At 42.6% G+C, this 19,922-nt stretch overlaps 1 protein-coding gene across 1 annotated transcript in view; it reads right to left on the bottom strand.

The window, feature by feature from the left end:
• The window catches only part of npffr1l2 (neuropeptide FF receptor 1 like 2), a 46,142-nt gene extending 29,166 nt beyond the window's left edge, over nt 1-16,976 (bottom strand). Inside the window, exon 1 of the mRNA XM_063017808.1 lies at nt 16,963-16,976. The gene's annotated coding sequence lies outside the window, so the exon portion shown is untranslated. The remainder of the gene's footprint in view (nt 1-16,962) is intronic.
• Between the last annotated feature and the right edge of the window lie 2,946 nt (nt 16,977-19,922).

Raw genomic sequence — 19,922 nt, 5'->3', positions numbered from 1 at the left:
TTGGCTACAAGTTTTACAACAGATGATTTATTGCAATTATTTTAAACTATTTTTATTTTTGTATACTTTTGACAACAATCTTTTTTTCTCATGTAAGTGTTGTTTGAATTAGATGATTGTTGATCATTGATATTAATATCGGGGCTGTATTATAGTTACAGTAGCGCCTCTCGCTGCCTGAACAAAAGAATGAAGAGCCATTTCTTTGAACGGCTCTTTAAAAGGAACCGAGCCAAAAGATCCGACTCCCCTTTGCAGAATTCACTGCAGGAGTTTACCAGACGCGATTTTTTTAGCGTTTATTTTACTTAGTAACGGTTGTTATTTAAAATGTAGTGAATTATAATTCCTAATACAAAACATACTTAAGTAAAAGTAAAATTACTGATTGTAAATTAACAACAAGTACACAAAAAAACTACTCAATAACAGTAACACGAGTAAATGTAATTTGTTACTTTCCACCTCTGATTACATGTAATTAGTGAATAAAAATAATTCAGTCATTTTACTGAGAAGTTTCCTAATTAGAAATTCAGAATCATACATTTACATTGTCAGCATTTAGCAGATGCCTTTATCCAAAGCGACTTACATTACAATTACAGTATACAATCTGAGCAATTGAGGGTTAAGGGCCTTGCTCAAGGGCCCAACAGCAGCAACCTGGCAGTGGTGGGGCTTAAACTAGCGACCTTCTGATTACTAGTCCAGTACCCTAACCATTAGGCTACTGCTTGCCCTAAGAAACTGGAGCTCCCAGAGGAAACCCATGCAGACACAGGGAGAACATGCAAAGGACCCGGACCGCCCCGCCTAGGAATCGAACCCAGGACCTTCTTGCTGTGAGGCGACAGTGCTACCCACTAAACCACGGCACGGTGTCTCAGTGGGTAGCACTGTCGCCTCACAGCAAGAAGGTCCTGCGTTCGATCCCCAGGCGAGGCGGTCCGGGTCCTTTCTGTGCGGAGTTTGCATGTTCTCCCTGTGTCTGCGTGGGTTTCCTCTGGGAGCTCCGGTTTCCAGTCCAAAAACATGCAGTCAGATTTAGTGGAGACACTGAATTACTCTATAGGTGCATGGATGTGTATGTGTGTGTGTGTGTGTGTGTGCCCTGCGATGGACTGGCGCCCAGTCCAGGGTGTTACTGTGTGCCTTGCACCATTGAAAAGCTGGGATAAGCTCCAGTACCCCCCTGCGACCCTAATTGGATAAGCGGTTAAGAAACTGAGTGACGTTTGCTTGTTTGTTTTTTATTCCATTTGGCTGCTCACGATCAGACTTGGCACAGTTTTCATGCTGGGTACCCTTCCTGATGCAACCCTTGCTCATTCTTTAGTGATTTTTTTCAGCCAAGTGTTCAGAAGTGCCTGTGAGTCTTTAAAAAGTCGTATTTTGAGGCGCCCAGGTAGCGCAGCGGGATATTCCATTAGCACACCAGCGCCGAGATTCTGAACCCCTCGGTTTGAAACTTGGTGTTGCCACCGGTCGGTATAATCGGCAGTGCCTGCAGCAGACACGTTTCTGCTAGGGCGGGATGACCGGACTATGTGGGTGAAAAAGGGTTCCGCTAAGGGCTGTGTGTGGGTCGGAGGAGGCGTGAGCAGCAATATACCCACCTCGACTGCAATCAGGGATCCACCAGCAGCGGAAGACAAATTGTCTACGCTAAATTGAAAATGCATAAATTAATTGCATTTAACAAACTGAGGGCCTTAGAAAGTATGTAACTAGTATGGAATGAAACGTATAGAATGACTGAATCTTTCTGACAGCATTATTGATGTGTACATTTCCAGGTTGTAACAGGACATCACGCCACCTTTGGGGCAGTCTCTCTCCCGGGGTGGACCGGTTCGCTCTACGATGCAACCCTTGCTCATCTTTTAGTGATTTATTTTTTAGCCAAGTGTTCAGAAGTGCCTGTCGCATTTTGAGGCGGGATATTTCTCTAGCACACCAGTGCCGAGATTCTGAACCCCTCGGTTTGAAACTCGGTGTTGCCACCGGTCGGCTGGGTGCCATCTAGCGGGCATAATTGGCAGTGCCTGCAGCAGACACATCTCTGCTAGGGCGAGATGACCGGACTATGTGGGTGGGGTCAGATTAGTACAATAAATTGAACTATACAGAACAGCATTGAGTTTTTGTACATTTCCAGGTTGTAACAGGACATCACGCCACCTTTGGGGCAGTCTGTCTTCCAGGGTGGACCGGTTCACTCTCTGATGCAAAACTTGCTTATTTTTGTTTTTTTTTAGTTACAAGTTTGGCTGTAGGAATGATAAACGTTCTACTGGATGAGTTTATGAACTCAATCATGTCGGATTAATGGAACCCAGTGTTCTTCACCATTATTATTGTCATCACAAACAAACCCTGTTGGTCAGTGCAGCTTGAGCTTTTGTCCATTTTACAATCAGCTGACCTGTAACATAACAAGATCATCCACATTTTAGGCGTCAGTGATGGAGTTATGCTCGGATGCTCAAATACAACCCAAAATTATCAATAGGTCACAACGATGTACATTTAAAAATCAGATCTGTTTATTCCAATTTGTAAAATAGCCCATGAAGCTAGCCGCCCATCGATTCTGTTCCCCTCTCATTGCCCAGTGATATGATGTTAGTGGTATTGATGAAGTGATGTGGGAGCATTTGGGTTGGTTGAAAACAGAACAGACAGTTAATCATTGCCAATTTGCGACCCTTCTTATCTAATTCAGGCTTTTTTGGTGATTTTTTTTTAGCCAAGCGTTCCAATGTGCCTGTTGGTCCTTAAAAAGTCTTAATTTGTCCAAAATTGCATTTAGCGAATTTAGGACCTTAAAAAGTACAGAACTATGGGGCTGTCTGTCTGATTTTCTAGCTGAAGCTACATTTTTGTGTATGTTGTGTAAAAACAAACCTGCACTGATGCCCCTCATTCGAGCCCAGAACTGGTACCTCGGGTAACGTTGCTTGGACGTCGTTCAGTCTGAAAGTTTTTCTCTAGTGTTCCGACTGACCTGAGAACATCTAAACTCCCGATTATATACGCCCCGAACACCTCGGTACACACCTGACTGAACCAGCTCGCGTTCAGTCGACCGAACATCGCAACCCAGGCGTAGCGTCCATAAAGCGCTTTAGCCGCGTCGCAGGTCCTGCGGTTCAGCTTTAATTACCGTGGACCGAAGTACAGGAACACACGGATGATTTCAAACTTTCTGACATGATCAACATCGTCACGCCCCCGCCGCTGGCTCACCCGGGGGCGGTCTGACGGAGACTGGCATTGCTAGGTTACCGAGCACTGACACCTGTTCTTTTTATTTCTCCCACACTGGGATCTAATTAGCCTCGGCAAATATAAGATCTGTTTAGGATCTGAGGCGCCGGAGGTATGTGAACACCTGACCGTGAGCTTGTTGTACATCCCGTTCCAAAAGCAAAGGTGTTAAAATTGATCGGTGCTCCGGGCGCGGCTCTGGAGTGCAGCTTTAACGGCTTATATTTACGCTCAAAGCCTTTAGCGGACGAATCGATGCAGCGTTCGTTTCCGTTTAAATGCTCAGTGAAGAGTTGAAGGTCTGTAGTCGTCTCTGGAAGGCGGTATGAAGATCGGCTGTTTCAACAGACTAGGGAAGTTCGTTCTACCACTTTGGCGCCGGTACAGAGAAGAGCCAGGACGAGCCAGACTTGTGGCTTGAAGGTTGCATGGTGCAAGTGACAAGTTCTCTGAGGTAGGGCAGGACTGTGGCAGCGCATTCATTAATTGACGGTAATTAATGGTGAGCATGGGAAGACCCACCAAAAAGGAGTTGCGGTAGTCCAGCCTCGAACTGACAAGTGGCTCCCATGTACCCCTTTTCCACCAACACGGAACTGGGTCGTTTCCTGTTCGCGAACCTGATTTTGAACCGGCTTCACGTGTTTTCACCGAAAAAAAAGAGGTTCCAGACAGTGAACCAGCGTCTAATCTGGCACCACTGAATACTAGGTTTGTCAGCGTGAACCGTGACGTCATCTGTGGGCGTGTCACAGTGTCGAGGTTTGGCTGCTTTTACACAAGAAGTTCTCTCGTGTGGAGCTAATTCTGCACTTTTGAAGTTCACCTGATTACATTTTGATCCAGTTTGCCACTGATATTTTCAAAGTGCCTCAAAAGAGATGAACTGTGTGATATGACGCGGTAAAAGTGACCCGGACAGAACAAACACCGCTTTACGTGAAAATAAAGCTTAACATGGCTTCTTGTACTAAAACAACAGCTAGTGAATTTGGGCAGTACAGAGCTCTTATAACCAGTACAGAGCTCTTATAACCAGTACAGAGCTCTTATAACCAGTACAGAGCACTTATAACCAGTACAGAGCTCTTATAACCAGTACAGAGCACTTATAACCAGTACAGAGCTATTATAACCAGTACAGAGCTTTATAACCAGTAACCAGTACAGAGCTCTTATAACCAGTACAGAGCACTTATAACCAGTAACCAGTACAGAGCTCTTATAACCAGTACAGAGCACTTATAACCAGTAACCAGTACAGAGCACTTATAACCAGTACAGAGCACTTATAACCAGTAACCAGTACAGAGCACTTATAACCAGTACAGAGCACTTATAACCAGTACAGAGCACTTATAACCAGTAACCAGTACAGAGCTCTTATAACCAGTACAGAGCACTTATAACCAGTAACCAGTACAGAGCACTTATAACCAGTACAGAGCACTTATAACCAGTACAGAGCTCTTATAACCAGTACAGAGGACGCAGGCTTGGTTCCCAAAAACTGGTGTAAATGCGGGTCGGTTCTCCACAAAACACCAAGGTTTGAAGAAACCTGAACAGAACCAGAGTTCTTTTGGTGGAAAAGCACTATAGGAATGACTGAATCTTTCTGACATTGTAAAGAGTGAACTAGCATAAATGGGTTGAATTAGTACCATAAATTGAGAAGTACAGTTTGCTATCCAGAAGAGCATTGAGGTTTTGTAAATTTTAAGTTGTAACGGGAAGTCACGTCGCCAGTGGGCCAGTCTCTCTCCCAGGATGGATCAGTTTACACTTTGATTTGAGAGCCACCACGTAAGATTACAAAATCTCGACATGGAATCAGATCTCCAGGAATAGATATCAGTCCAGTCTTGCTAGGATTAATCTGAGGGATGATGAGCTGACGTCCGTAATGAGGTTTCAACCGAACGTGCTGAGATGTGAGCTGAGACTCGGGGATCTGAAGGAGGATGAAGTGACAGGATGAGTTGAGTATCATCAGCAAAGGAATAATAAGAGAAGAAGTGGGAGGATAGAACTCATCGAGAGAGAGTGTGTACACGGGAACAAGGAGAGGACCGTGTACAGAACCTTGTGGGACTCAACAGTTGCCATGCTGAACCAGAAAGGCATCTACTCCAAAAATGTGGAGGGTGGCTGTAGAAGTTTGTGGCTGTTCGATGAGAAGGTTAGACACTGAAAGACTGGGACTGGCAGTCGGTGTCCCAATTCATCCCAAAGTTGTTTAGTGGGCTTGTTTGAGGCTCTGTTTGAGGCAACACCAAACCTGGAGCACAGTTATGAGTCATGGTGGAACAGGGCAAATTTAGAAAGGGATCTTCATTGTGAGACCATGTTGGGTTGAGATACCTGCTCAGGACAAAATACACCCAAATTTAAGACTCATCCAATAGCGTCAAGGTTTTCCCATGACATAATTCCTAGAAATCCCTTCTTTAAGTAGTTTTGGACCACACCAGGTCCTCACCAGCTGTTTTTATCACAGCAGACAGGTCCGGTCATTCGTTACGCTCAGAGAAGATCTGAGTTTATTGACCTCCTGTCAGTCAGCAATATTAAAAGCTGACCCAGACTGCCCATGTTTCCCAGTGACCTTCATGAGAAAAGAGCACAGACCCAGATGATCAGGTGTCGATCACGGCGGTCGGGATTCAGTCGACGGGAAAGCTTCACACCTCTCCGCGGCTCCGTCTGTCTGGCTGCATTTCCATCAGACGATGAGGAGACGGTGGGTACTATGGTGATTCAGACCGGAGCTAATTGAAAATGCTCTGAAGCAGGCCGAGTTGTTTAGCTCGTACTTCAAAAGCAATCAGTTTTTCTTCTGGAATTGGACGTTGGTAGCGATGAAAGTGGCTTGTTGGCTTTGAACATCAACGTGTAGAACATGTGGTGAAGATGTTACAAGTTGAATTTGAGTTGCTGGTAGATTTGATGCTTATTCTGTTCACACAGCATGGACGAAAGTATCAGGACAGCAGTTCTAATTTATACATTTTTGAATTTGTGTTCCAGCTACATACATACATACATATATATATACAGTGTATCACAAAAGTGAGTACACCCCTCACATTTCTGCAAATATTTCATTATATCTTTTCATGGGACAACACTATAGACATGAAACTTGGATATAACTTAGAGTAGTCAGTGTACAACTTGTATAGCAGTGTAGATTTACTGTCTTCTGAAAATAACTCAACACACAGCCATTAATGTCTAAATGGCTGGCAACATAAGTGAGTACACCCCACAGTGAACATGTCCAAATTGTGCCCAAAGTGTCAATATTTTGTGTGACCACCATTATTATCCAGCACTGCCTTAACCCTCCTGGGCATGGAATTCACCAGAGCTGCACAGGTTGCTACTGGAATCCTCTTCCACTCTTCCATGATGACATCACGGAGCTGGTGGATGTTAGACACCTTGAACTCCTCCACCTTCCACTTGAGGATGCGCCACAGGTGCTCAATTGGGTTTAGTCCATCACCTTTACCTTCAGCTTCCTCAGCAAGGCAGTTGTCATCTTGGAGGTTGTGTTTGGGGTCGTTATCCTGTTGGAAAACTGCCATGAGGCCCAGTTTTCGAAGGGAGGGGATCATGCTCTGTTTCAGAATGTCACAGTACATGTTGGAATTCATGTTTCCCTCAATGAACCGCAGCTCCCCAGTGCCAGCAACACTCATGCAGCCCAAGACCATGATGCTACCACCACCATGCTTGACTGTAGGCAAGATACAGTTGTCTTGGTACTTCTCACCAGGGCGCCGCCACACATGCTGGACACCATCTGAGCCAAACAAGTTTATCTTGGTCTCGTCAGACCACAGGGCATTCCAGTAATCCATGTTCTTGGACTGCTTGTTTTCAGCAAACTGTTTGCTGGCTTTCTTGTGCGTCAGCTTCCTTCTGGGATGACGACCATGCAGACCGAGTCGATGCAGTGTGCGGCGTATGGTCTGAGCACTGACAGGCTGACCTCCCACATCTTCAACCTCTGCAGCAATGCTGGCAGCACTCATGTGTCTATTTTTTAAAGCCAACCTCTGGATATGACGCCGAACACGTGGACTCAACTTCTTTGGTCGACCCTGGCGAAGCCTGTTCCGAGTGGCCACCATGCTGTAGCTCAGTTTCAGGGTGTTAGCAATCTTCTTATAGCCCAGGCCATCTTTGTGGAGAGCAACAATTCTATTTCTCACATCCTCAGAGAGTTCTTTGCCATGAGGTGCCATGTTGAATATCCAGTGGCCAGTATGAGAGAATTGTACCCAAAACACCAAATTTAACAGCCCTGCTCCCCATTTACACCTGGGACCTTGACACATGACACCAGGGAGGGACAACGACACATTTGGGCACAATTTGGACATGTTCACTGTGGGGTGTACTCACTTATGTTGCAGCTATTTAGACATTAATGGCTGTGTGTTGAGTTATTTTCAGAAGACAGTAAATCTACACTGCTATACAAGCTGTACACTGACTACTCTAAGTTATATCCAAGTTTCATGTCTATAGTGTTGTCCCATGAAAAGATATAATGAAATATTTGCAGAAATGTGAGGGGTGTACTCACTTTTGTGATACACTGTATATACACAGATCAGGCATAACATTATGACCTTCTTAATATTGTGTTAATCCCCCTTTTGCTGCCAAAACAGCCCTGACCCGTCGAGGCATGGACTCCACTAGACCCCTGAAGGTGTGCTCTGGTATCTGGCACCAAGATGTCAGCAGCAGATCCTTTAACTCCTGTAAGTTGTGAGGTGGGGCCTCCATGGATCGGACTTGTTTGTCCAGCACGTCCCACAGATGCTCGATCGGTTTGAGATCTGGGGAATTTGGAGGCCAAGTCAACACCTCAAACTGGTTGTTGTGCTCCTCAAACCGTTCCGGAAGCATTTTAGCTTTGTGGCAGGGCGCATCATCAAGCATCAGGGAATAGCGTCTCCATGAAAAGGTGAACATGGTCTGCAACAATGCTTAGGTAGGTGGTACATGTCAAAGTAACATCCACATGGATGGCAGGACCCAAGGTTTCCTACCAGAACGTCACCCAAAGCATCACACTGCCTCCGCCGGCTTGCCTTCTTCCCATAATGCATCCTGGTGCCATGTGTTCCCCAGGTAAGCGACACACACGCACCCAGCCATCCACGTATACCCATATGGCTGGATATTTTTGGTTGGTGGACTATTCTCAGTCCAGCAGTGACAGTGAGGTGTTTAAAAACTCCAGCACCGCTGCTGTGTCTGATCCACTCATACCAGCACAACACACACTAACACACCACCACCATGTCAGTGTCACTGCAGTGCTGAAAATTATCCACCACCTAAATAATACCTGCTCTGTGGTGGTCCTGTGGGGGGGTGATCATTGAAGAACAGGGTGAAAGGGGGCTAACAAAGCATGTAGATAAACAGATGGACTACAGTCAGTAATTGTAGAACTACAAAGTGTGTGGTCAAGGAGGTGGTCATAATATATATATATTTTAAATCTCATTATGCATTATGCATATTAAAGTGTACAAAACTGAGAAAATTACAAAACAGTATTCCAGAAAGTACAAAAAAGAAAAATAATACTAATAAATAACTAATGTAATGCGCAACATGTAGCCCAATGCAAACTGGGAAAAGCGAGCTCTATAAAGACGAAGTAAAGATGAAGTAAAGCTCGGTTTAAATACCAAGAAACTCCAGCGTATTGCACAGAGCCCTGACCTCAACCTCACTCAACAGCTCTGGAATAAACCGGAACATCAACATCAGCACACAGCCATACAAACATTTATATTCACATTTGCTGCATTCAGCAGACGCTCTTATACAGAAGAGCTTCCACAGTAAACATTTCTCTACTCAAGGATACAAATTTGCTGAAAGCCTGTTTTTCTTTTTAATAAGCTGCTATAGAAGGTTATATAGAAGTAAATGTCTGTTACTGCTCAGCTTAAGTGTTTAGTAAAGAGGTGATGAAGGTCTTTAATCGTCTTTTGAAGATACATTCTCACAAACATACGTTCTCGCAAAAGACGAGAAGAGAAGAGATGACTAGGTGTTGGATTGAAGGTTGATCTCCAGGAATGAGTATCAGCTCTGTCTTGTTGGGATTAAGTTTAAGGTGATGAGCTGACGTCCATAGTGAGATATCTGCCAGACATTCTGAGATGAGAGCTGAGACTTGAGCTGACAGAATCATCTGCATAGGAGTGGTAAGAGAAGCCAGGAGAGCGGGTGTAGATGGAGAATAGAAGAGGGCCAATGACAGAGCCCTGGGGACCACCACTTGAGAGAGTGCATGAAGGGGATACAGATCCTTTATATGACACCTGGTAGAAACACCCTTCCAAGTAGGAGGCCATCCACTGCCATGCTGAACCAGTTACTCCAAGGTTGAAGCTTCTCAGTGACAGCCACAATCCCTGCCATCTCTCGACCTAATGGCCACAAATTTCCACAGTCCTAGTCAAAGCCTTATGAGATGCCTTCCCAGACTGTTGTTCCAGCTGAAAACATCACATAGAGCTCACTCTGTTTTAATAGGGTTTATTTTTGAAATGGTACATCCAGCAAGCTCATGGTCAGGTGTCCACATACTTTTGACCATACAGTTTATCACATTGCTGAGGAATTTTATTCATTAATGTCATTCATACATGGTGTCTGCTAGACCTCTACTGCTGGCAGTTAAAGTACTGGACTAGTAATCGAAAGGTCACTGGTTAAAGCCCCACCACTGCCAGTTTGCAACTGTTGGGCCCTTGAGCAAGGCCCTTAAATCTCAATTGCTTAGACAGTATACTGTCACAGTAGTGTAAGTCACTGGGTGGCCAGACAAGCTTAGATAAAATAAAGAGTGTGGCATCAGGAAGGGCATCCGGTGTAGAAACTGTGCCAACTCATAAAAAAAACCCAAATAAAACGAGATCTCTCGAGATTGTTGGCTAATTAGACTTTGCTCGGATTGTCGGATTGTTTGGCGTTGCTAGGCAGGATTTTAGCCGCTGTCTGGCATCTTGCTATTCATGAAAACGGAGTTTGATCTGAAAGGTTAATTATGGCGGTATGGCCTCATTGATACATTTCTGATGAATGATGCGTTTAAGCAGCCGGTACATTCTGTTCTGTATGATTCCGACCGTTGAGTTACATCTTAGACGCCTCGTTTCCTGTCTGACTGACCAGACACTTTTGAGAACGCCGTTCCGAGCCCAAATCGGAGAACATCGTTCTTCCTTGTCATTGTTTATTACATCAGTGACGTTTAATGCACCTGATGGATAAAGTGTTGCTTCTGTCGGCTTTGTCAGGAACTGGGTTCATTAGCTTGGGTTCATTTACGGTTAAAAATGTTTCAGGTTTTTGACTGACACCTCTATTCTGTTCTTGAGTTCTTCGGATTGTGTACGCCGGCTTCTTTTACCCAAATCTGAGGGTTTTTTTGCTATTTTATTTATGCATTTTCTCCCATTTTCCCCCCAAGTTATCATAGTCAATCTGTCCTCCGCTGCTGGTGGATCCCTGATTGCAGTCGAGGTGGGTATATTACTGCTCATGCCTCCTCTGCCCCGCACGCAGCCCTTAGCGGAACCCTTTTTTACCCATGCACTCTGCACAGGCGCCTCTCTATCTGCCAATCAGGGTCCTTACACAGCGTTTGGAGACCCCACCCACATAGTCCGGTCATCCCGCCCTAGCAGTTTTGGCACTGAGTTTCAAACCGAGGAGTTCAGAATCTCTGCGCTGGTGTGCTAGCGGAATATCCCGCTGCGCCACCTGGGCGCCTCAAATCTGAGGTTTTGATCACATCAACATTTTTTGGGAAGAAAGGGGCAGTGTTGGGTGAGGAGAAGTTTCCTGCTGTAACACCCATTCACTTCCCAAGTTTCAAAGAAATCGAAATACTTCTTTTACTTTCATTCCATTAACTTTCTTCAGTGCACCTGAGCTTAATATCGCCAGCGCTATGTTTGATAGTAAGTACAGTGATGTTGGGATTAACGTGATCAGTACCGACTTCATCTTTTCATATGCGGACCATTAGTCAGCCAGCAGAGGTCGTAATTGCACCAGTTATGAGGAACCCTGGTCCGGCTTACCAACCCTGTGAACAACAGCCAGTCGTTGTTCATGTGGCCGCACCAGCCCAGACAGATGGCAGAGCTAGGATTGTTATTTTGTAGCAGGAACGCGTCTGATTTGTGGTTAGGTAGTTTTTTTCTGTACGCACTGTAGATGACAGGCAGTAAAAAAAATGCTGTTCTTTTCTGTGGTGGTGATGATGCTACCGGTGTGAACGCAGGGCGACGAGCGATACGCAATTCGAGAGACAAGAGGCGAAACATCGCTGCAAGTCTTTCTCGTCTGTTTTGGTTTGAGCTTTTTAAACTGCTCATGGAATGCCACAGGGTTCCGATTCTAATCCGGTCTGGATTTTTTTTGACCGCTTATTCAGATGTTAGAGGCATCTCACATCGCTCTATTATTAAACTATAATAATATAATATAAAATATTATAAATTATTATATATATATATATATATATATATGATCTGACATCATTCTGCTCTCTAATAACGCTCCAGTCAGCTTCCGGCGTAGTGATGAAGCGTCGCTCCTTACTTAAAACGGTGGAATACCCTACGTAGTGCACTTCACAGTAACATAATGTGAATGGAACGCTTCTACAGAATAGGCGCTAATAATTGTAAGAACCACTTTCTGAACCAATCAGAGCTTCTGATTGTAATTGTTAGTAAGAAATGCTGTTATTTGCATTTATTCAGTTTGTGTCACACAGATGACGTGGTAATGAAACGCTCGATCGGCTTTCTAACGACTTCCTGTTTTACTTCACAACCGGGAAAAGTTTGGAGGTTTTTAATTATAAGCACATTTACAAAATAACGGATTCTATTCCTAATGGGACGCACGCTTATAAATTTATGGATTTTTTTTGCTGTGTTTGGCCGCTGTGCCGTGATTTGCAATGAAAACAAAAAGTCACGAAGTAAAACGGCTAAATACAGTCGCTAATCTGTTGTTGTTTTTATCTGAAATTACAGATTATTTGTTTATTTCTACGCTACATTTCCAATGTATGTTTTGTGCAGGTTATATTGACTTGACTCAGCCTAGAGACTCATGACTTGACTCGGATTCTAGCCTAGAGACTCGTGACTTAATTCAGGCTCAAACCTAAAGACTTTTGACTCGACTCGGACTCTAGCCTAAAGACTCGTGACTCGACTCGGACTTGTATTTTGTGACTTGTGAACATCTCTGGTCCAATCGCCCAATTGTGTCATGCTTCCTCTCCACCAGTGCTGATCCCCGCTCTGATTGAGGAGAACGAAGCTAACCCACGCCCCCTCCGACACGTGGGCAGCAGCCGTATGCATCTTTCCAGCCAGCAGGCAGAGCTGAGACTCGATACGATGTATTTGAGATCCCAGCTCTGGTGTTTTTACCGCTGCGCCACCTGAGCGGCCCCGAACCTCTAAATTAATCTCGTAAACGTCAGTGCACCGCATAGCAATGATCTTTGAGCGTTCCTTTGCTTTCTGAAGTAAGTACAAGCTAATGAAGCTGGGTGTGTATCATACTGTGTGTGTAATACAGGAATAAATGTGATTTTATGAACGTACAGCAGGCTTGTGGTGTGTTTACGTCGCCTTGTGTTGCTCCTGATTCGCCGTGTAAACGTTAACGAGCTAAATTAGTTTTCTGGTGGATTTTCCAGCAGTTCTGGACGTCACTATTTACCTTCACATTGTCTGATTTTTTTGGCAGAGATTAATGAAATGTTAGTCTGACAGAATCCAGCTCGTACCGTTTGTTGCTCTCTGATAACCCGCCGGGTGTCTCAACTCACAAGACGCAGTAATTGATGAATAAATTTAACTGTCGACTTTCTGTGTAGTGATGAAACGTCTCTCACGGCTCTCTACACAGTCTTTCCAACCGAGCAATTTTACTCCCTACATGTTCGGAATCTCACTAAAAAACACCTGAATCACCTGTGTAGTCACCTTCACTCCTACAGGGAACTACCGGGGGGATTGGAACCCACCCTCAGATTATAAATCATCACTCGAGGTGAATAAAACACTCCATCATCTTAATTCACAGCTTTCTTGAAATCCTTTCTTGCACCCCCAATTCAGTCAAGTGCAGTTTGAGCCACCCTTACCCCTGTTTGAGGAGGGCTGAGGCTCTCACACACACCCCTCCGACATGCAGGCAGTCAGCGGCCACTTCTTTTCACCTTCCAGGGGCGTGGTCACACGGTCACGATCAGCAGAGGCTGCATGTGTATCAGCGATGCGGAACCTGGTTTAGCTGTTGTTCCTCCCCCTACAGGCACACAGCCAATCGGATCACAGACAGTGTGTATGTGTAGGCGCCTGGCAGGCTGATGGCACACATGGCTCAGACCGAGAGGTTTCTTCTGTACAGTACACATGCTCATAATTACATCTAATACCACAATGTTTCATCCCTTTTGGGGTGACTGGCTTTGTCTGGACAAAGTCTAAGTGTGCGTAATGCTTCTAGGTGGCACCTGACCCACCCCAACCCTGACCAGGATTAAGTGGTTAGCAAATAAATAAATGAATGAAAGAAATGAGTCAAAAATGTCTCCTATTTTGCTTCCAGTTCCTTCCCACTGAACTGGACTGGAGCTCTGAGACTATCACACGCACTCCGACACACGTAGTCGCCATCGTCTTTTCACCTCAGAGAGAGCTGAGTCGCGTTCGGAGAGACGCTAAGCTCTCCAGATCATCGGTGCTAGTGCAGGCGCATCAACCAGACAGCAGAGGACGCTGTTGGACTGCAGCAGTGAACTTTTGACCCTTTTTCCCTCCCTGCAGACACAGCCACGTGTTTGTGTGTGGGCTGCCGGCCGGTCGATAGCACAGCAGAGACTGGAACATTAGGGTTGAAAACGGGGAAAAAGTCTTTTAGGTTTAAACTTCTGTGTTGTTCTGATTAATCATCATTAATCATTATTAATCATCGACTTATTTGTGAACGGCATCCCACAGGGCTCTGATCTAAAGCCTTTCAACTTTTAAAAAAAGTTATGTAAACATATCAAATATTTAAGCAGAAACCTTGTTCTATCACTTCCGCTCCAGTTGAACCGCCTGGAGGGGAGTAAACAAATCAATGTGATCTGTAGTTTTTCTTCATGCTGATACACGACCGAAAGTATGTGGACGCCTTTCTATATATAGACATCGCTAACATGGTTTTACAACAAATGATGTGGGTAGTGCTGTCGCCTCGCAAGTAAGAAGGGTTTGATTTTTCTTGTCAGGTGGACAGAGTCCTGTCTGTGTCCATGTGGGTTTTTGGACCAGGTCTGAGTGTGTGTTGCCCTGCAATGATCAAAGCCTTTTCCAGTACTTCTAGGTGGCATCTGAGCCACCACAACCCTGACCAGGTTAAAGCAATTAGTAAGAATAAATAAGAGGGGAAAAATCACCCAAATTCCTGGCTTTCCTCCCAAAGATCCGAAGACTGGTTAATTAGAGCTACTAGAAATTGCTTTAACTGTGTGTGTGTGTGTGTGTGTGCAAATGTGTGTGCGAACATTCACACACACACACACACACACACACTTACAGCAATTTCTAGTCGCTCTAATTAACCAGATCGCACATCTTCTGACTTGTGGGAGGAAACCGGAGCACCCGGAGGAAACCCATGAGTTTTTAGATCCTTTCTAAAACAAAGTATAAAGCGGTCATTTCAAACAAGTAGTCCGGTTGACGTTCCAATTCATCCCAAAGGCGTTAAACAGGGTTGAGTTTGTGCAGGTCGGTTGAGTTCCTTCACACCAAACTCACCAAACCATCTTCATGGACCTTCTATTGTGCTCAGGTGCACAGTCATGTTGGAACAGGAAAGCCTTCCCTAAACTGTTTCATTATATTGATCAGGATATTGCATTGGTACAAAAAAAACAATGAATAAATACATTAAACAGTTTAGGGAAGGCTTTCCTGTTCTAGCATGACGATGGTTTGGTGGAACTCCACTGACCTCCACAAACTCAACCCTGTTTAACGCCTTTGGGATGAATTGAAACATCAACTGGACCACTAGATCATTTTATACTTTGTTTTAGAGTAAAACAGCTCTTTTTTTAAAGGATCTAAAAACTCATGGGTTTCCTCCGGGTGCTCCGGTTTCCTCCCACAGATCCGAAGACGTGCAGTCTGGTTAATTACAACTACTAGAAATTGCTGTAAGTGAGTGTGTGTGTTGTATGTGTGTGTGTGTGTGTGTGTGTGTGTGTGACACTGATAAGGATACTGCTGTGGTAAAAACAATCAATGAATGAATTAAACAGTTTAGGGAAGGCGTTCCTGTTCCAGCATGACAATCGAAGGTCCATGAAGATGGTTTGGTAAAACTCCACTGACCTGCACAAACTCAACCCTGTTTAACGCCTTTGGGATGAATTGGAACGTCAACCGGACTACTTGTTTGAAATGACCGCTTTATACTTTGTTTTAGAAAGGATCTAAAAGCTCATGGGTTTCCTCCAGGTGCTCCGGTTTCCTCCCACAAGTCAGAAGATGTGCGATCTGGTTAATTAGAGCTACTAGAAATTGCTGTGTGTGTGTGTGTGTGTGTGTGTGAATGTGTGTGTGTGTGAATGTGTGTGTGTGTGTGTGTGTGTGTGTGTGACCAAAACAATAAATACATTAAACAGTTTAGGGAAGGCTTTCCTGTTCCAGCATGACTGTGCACCTGAGCACAATAGAAGGTCCATGAAGATGGTTTGCTGAAACTCAATTCCATTTAACGCCTTTGGGATAAGTTATAACGTCAACTGGACTACTTGTTTTAAATGATTGTTTCTATAAAGGATCTAAGATTATCTGGACATGGTTTATTCTGCACATGTGAGAACATCAACAGTCCGTTCATCCTGAGCATGTTCTCCTGTTCTCCTGAGTCTGAAATAGATCCGATCTAGCAGCAGCAAGATAAACGTGTCGTGATAAACACACACTTCATGTCGTTCGGTTCATTCTGAAGCTTTACATCCAGATCACTGTATGGACAAAAGTATTGGGACGCGCCTTCTAATTTCTGAATTTATACGTTTCAGCTGTAAAAAATCAATTAAAATAAGGAAATTATTTGCTTCCAACTTTGCAGCAACAGTTGGACGTTAAGAAAAGCTCGATTTAGAGAAACGTCGATGTCCTGCACTGAGCCCCGACCTCAACCCCAATTAACAGCTCTGGGATGAACCGCAATGTCAACCAACATCAGTGACCAGCCTTACGAACGCTGGGCACAAATTCCTACAGACAAACTTCAGTCTTGTAGTAGCCTTCTCAGAAAAGATTGAGATATCGTATAACCATCTGAGCAGTAGCTCAGCTGTTAAGGTACTTGAGTAATCAGAAGGTTGCTGGTTTAAGCCCCAGCGCCGAGTTGCTACTGTTGTGTCCCTGAGCAAGGCTCTCGACCCTCAGCTGCTTAAATTGTATTAAATGATCATCGTAAGTCGCTTTGGTCATGGTCAGGCGTCCAGATAGTTCCGGACCGTACCGTGTAGATCTGCAGTAATGCACTCATGCAGGCTCTGCACACGAGTCACGCAGGAGAAATGAAGTTACCAACCTGTAGCGCAGATTTCAACTTCTCCTCCCAAGTCTCTGCAAGATGCTTTTTAAACCCCGCTGGGTCTCCGATTCACTTTACTCCTCCGTCAGGCTCCGGCTGCCGTGTTTCCATCCTCCTCCTCCGTGTCTCTGCCTGCACTGATACCTCAACCTCACCAGCTCGAGGATTTACCTTCCTCCGTCTGCCTACGTCTCACATCTCCACCTTCTCGGCTTCATTTCTCTCCACGGCTTCTGCTCTCTCCTCCCTCTGCATCCTCTCTCACTTTCTCTCTCTCTTGCTCTTTCACTCGCTCTCTCTCAATTTATAGTGGAGTGATTGGGGGTCACTGGATTTGAGATGCTCCCACAACCTCAGCGTTTGTTCCTGAATATTAATATTTAATAATAATAATTGATTTTGTCCTAATTCTACACTGCTGGCATTATTTCTCTCACTGCTATGTAGTGTAATCGATGGCTCGGTGGCTCTGTGGGTAGTGCTGTCACCTCACGGATAGCAGGTCCTGGGTTCAATTCCCAGGTGGAGCTGTCCGGGTGCTTTTTGTGTTCATGTTTTCCTCGTGTCCGCCTGGGTTTCCTCTGGGATCACGTTAATTGGAGCTACGTGTGTGTGTGTGTGTGTGTGTGTTCTGTGATAGACTGGCAACCTGTCCGGAGTGTTTCCTGCCTTTCACCCAGTGAATCAGACCCTATACAGGATAAAGCCGAGTGAATGAATGAATGTAACCGGTGTTTTAAATGTAATTGATATTTTTAGAGCAGTATAACAAGCTCTCGTTGCTTTTTCACAGTGAAAGTGATTGTTAAGCTCAGTAAGTGTTTCAGCTTGTTCAATGTTGTACAAATTAATTGTAAAAATCTGTTTTTGTGACCTTAAGACCTCTTTAATTTTTTGGTGGTCTATTTTTGAAGCCCTGTGTTCACAGAATGTTTCTGAGTATTTGTGGGCTGATGTGCTGGTAGATTTATTATTATTCCAGTGACTGAGACGTTGCTGAAAATTTTTTCAGGTTGATTGATGACCCAGATATTTCTGTAATTGTCTGGATTTTATTTAAACAGCAGTTATGAGACCCTCATTCCAGACAGCGTACATTTAAAAAAGACAAATGCACAAACATTAATAATAATAATAATAATAATAATAATAATAGTAATAATAATAATTAAAGATATAAACCAGAAACAAATGCACAAACATAATAATAATAATAATAATAAAATAATAATAATAATTAAAGAAATAAAACAGAAACAAATGCATCAACCTTAATAATAATAATGATAATAATAATAATAATAATAATAAAAATAAAATAATAATAATAATAATAATAACAATAATAATAAATAAATAAATAAAGCAATAAAACAGAAACAAATGCACAAACCTTAATAAATAATAATAATAATAATAATAATAATAATAATAATAATAATAATAATTAAAGAAATAAACAGAAACAAATGCTTAAACCTTAATAAATAAAAAAATAAAAAATAATAATAATAATAATAATAATAATGATAAAATAATAATAATAATAAAATAATAATAATAATTAAAGAAATAAAACAGAAACAAATGCACAGACCTTTAATAATAATAATAATAATAATAATAATAATAATAATAATAATAATTAAATAAATAAAACAGGGCCGCTCAGGTGGCGCAGCAGTAAAAACACACGCTAGCACACCAGAGCTGGGATCTGGAAAAATCGTATCGAATCTCGGCTCTGCCATCCGGCTGGGCTGAGTGGCCACATGAACAACTGTTGGCCTGTTGTTCATATGGGGTGGGGTAGTAGTAAGCCGGATAGGGACTCTCTCATAACCGATGCACTACAACCTCTGCTGGCTGATTGATGGCGCCTGCACAGAGGTGGGGAAAGAGTGCTGTCAGCTTTGTTCCCCTCAAATCAGAGCGGGGATCGGCACTGGTGGAGAGGAAGCATGATGCAATCGGGCAATTGGACGCGCTTAAAAGTTAAAAAGGGGGAGAAAATACATAAACAAAAAAAAAACAGAAACAAATGCACGAAACCTGAATAATAATATTAATATCAATAATAATATTAATCACATTAATAATAATAATAATAGTAATAATAATAATGCAGTTGTAAGAACAATAACAGTAACAGTGCTATATGTACTGTAGGTAGTAATAACAAAATAAAATCTCTCTCTATCTCATCTCTCATTCTTTCATCCCTGTTTCATCTCTCTCTTTTAACATAAAAGCTGAAGCGTGTACGCTGTAATGCTGTAATCTGTTAATGAGAGACTCGATGAAGAAAAAAGAAAACAGCTCCGGTCTCTAACTGTAATAACTTTACACCTACAAGCAGCGCTAGGAGTGTAGGCGTTACTAATGAAGAAGCAGAGAAATGTAAACAATATTCAATAAATCCCAACAACACTGGGATATTTAAAACCTTAATTATTATAATCATTTATTATTATTATTATTATTATTATTATTATTAGTAGTAGTAGTAGTAGTAGTAGTAGTAGTAGTAGTAATAATAATAATAATAATAATAACAAAAAAATAATGTTGTTAATAATCATAATAATAATATAAATAAATGTTATACTTAGTAATAATAACAACAATAATATTATTAATAACTATTATTTTTAAGCTACTATTATTCCTAGCATTATTATGCTTTATTAAGTTTATTAAGTTTATTATGATAAACTTTATCTCTAATAATAATAACAACAATATTATTAATAACTTATAAATTATTATAAATTCTTTTTACTATTATAATTTTTTTACTACTACTACTACTACAATTATTATTTCCAGTATTTTATTATTTGTAGAATATTTTAAATAATTTGTATTAAAATTATTATTATTGAAAACTTTAATTATTATTATTTTTATTAATAATAATAATAATAATAATAATATTTTTTTCTTTAATAATAAAA

Source organism: Trichomycterus rosablanca, chromosome 21 (assembly GCF_030014385.1).
Source record: "Trichomycterus rosablanca isolate fTriRos1 chromosome 21, fTriRos1.hap1, whole genome shotgun sequence".
Classification (NCBI taxonomy): domain Eukaryota; kingdom Metazoa; phylum Chordata; class Actinopteri; order Siluriformes; family Trichomycteridae; genus Trichomycterus; species Trichomycterus rosablanca.
The sequence above is the reverse complement of the archived record's forward strand: the minus strand, read 5'-3'. Positions and strand labels throughout refer to the sequence as shown.